The sequence below is a fragment of the Orycteropus afer genome, unplaced genomic scaffold, assembly GCF_000298275.1.
Source record: "Orycteropus afer afer isolate SDZICR_OR568_19922 unplaced genomic scaffold, OryAfe1.0 scaffold00501, whole genome shotgun sequence".
NCBI classification, from domain to species: Eukaryota; Metazoa; Chordata; class Mammalia; order Tubulidentata; family Orycteropodidae; genus Orycteropus; species Orycteropus afer.
In genome coordinates this window covers 1,277,780-1,279,403 of record NW_006922088.1, presented here as the reverse complement: position 1 = coordinate 1,279,403, position 1,624 = coordinate 1,277,780, and the positions used below count along the sequence as shown (strand labels likewise).

Sequence of the window (1,624 nt, the reverse complement as noted above, 5' to 3'; positions counted from 1 at the left end):
GGACTATAAGAGGGAGAGATAGGGAATCAAGGGATCAGATCACCCTTGAAGCTCTGATCCAGCCACTGCCTGCTGTTAAAGGCTGCAGAGCAGGCCTCTCCTGGGACACAGTGGAGAGAGGCAGCAGCAAGTGCTGGTGTGAGGAGCCGGGTGAAAGCCTTCCTGTCCTGAAAGGGGGCTAGGCTGACAGTGGCTCTAGGATGAGTCAGCTCTTGCCAACAAGGACTTTAAATATCTTATATTTAAATATTTATCATTCCAAAGCTTCCCTCAGTGACAGGAGGGAGTATGACTGACAGGCACTAGAGATGATGTGCCAAGGGGCTGCATTTATTCAATAAATATTAGAGATAGCAACTACCTGCCTCTGTTAGATGCCTTCACTGAAAGGGAAATGTGGACAAGAATAGTGGGACTGAATGCAGAGAGTTTTAATTGCTCATCTTTTCTGTGGCTAGGGGTCAGAAGCTGTGAGGGACACCTCTGTGAGATATTCTGTACATACAGAAAGGGAGCGGGAACCTGAAGAGCTTTTTGGGCTCCTTGGGGATCTGTTCTGAGGGTTCCTGCTGTGAAAAGCAGCACTGTGTGTAGAACAAGTGGAAGGGTTTGCAGGAGAGGCTGGCCTTGCACCACAGCTCCCAGGGAGGTTTAGCTGAGCCAGAGAAAACAAGAAAGAGATCAGGTGGTAGACGTGAGGTTGGGGATTTTGTGTACCCTGGGGTCCAAGGTGGCATTTTTGGCACTTACACGGGAGTTGATAATTGATGGGACTGCAAAATGGGTGCATGCCAGCAGAGAGCAATTCATCTCCTTGGGGACTTGCCAGGAGCAGGGCTAGCGATTTGGAAAGTCCTGCTGAGTGGTTCTGTCAGCCAGGGAGAGGGCTGAGTGTCACAGCCCTGAGGTGCCTGAGAGGGTTCTAGGTTCGCTTCCTTTAGTTCATTTATGATCCTGAAGCTTCCCTCTGATGATGGAAACTCCAGTGGGCACAGCATTGTGCTTCTCCTTAATCTCAAGCTGAAGCAGTGATGAGCTGTTCCAAGGCATGCTGGCACACCTACATGCAGCAGTTTCGCAGTTATTTTTAATTTGGTTTATACAGCGTGTGAGGTTGAACCAGGCAAAATCCTAAAGGGCTCCCTGATATGCTGGCCAGGAGAGTGTCTGTACTTTTGGGCAAGGATTAATGTCTACAGTTTTATAAACCACCATTTTGGGAAGGAAACTAATTCTCTGGCCTTTTATTTAAACAAATCCTTGACTGAAGATATTTAAAGTCCTGAATTCAAACAAGCGAATTCTGCTAATACCTAATTTAGGCTTTCTGACTACCTGCAGTGCATCCACGAGCTAATGGTCTAGGTGACCATTTAAGCTATGAATCCATAAGAAATTCCTCAGTGAAGTTACTGCCAAAGGGGCAGGGAGGCCACACCATCTGACCTCCTCTAACCCCATAAGAGGAAGACAGAATCACCATCAGTAGCCCAAGGCCTATTCCTGCGAGGCCAGACATGCTGCCTCCCTCCAGCCTTTTCACCAGCTGTTCTTCCCGCAGCACCCACCACCTCTTTGCTGGGTTCGATAATTCGCTGCAGTGGCCATACAGAACTCACAGATT

General features: G+C 48.3%; 1 protein-coding gene across 1 annotated transcript in view; it reads left to right on the top strand.

The window, feature by feature from the left end:
* The window catches only part of AHCYL2 (adenosylhomocysteinase like 2), a 230,819-nt gene that overhangs the window by 199,639 nt on the left and 29,556 nt on the right, over window positions 1-1,624 (top strand). The gene's annotated exons all lie outside the window — the stretch shown is intronic.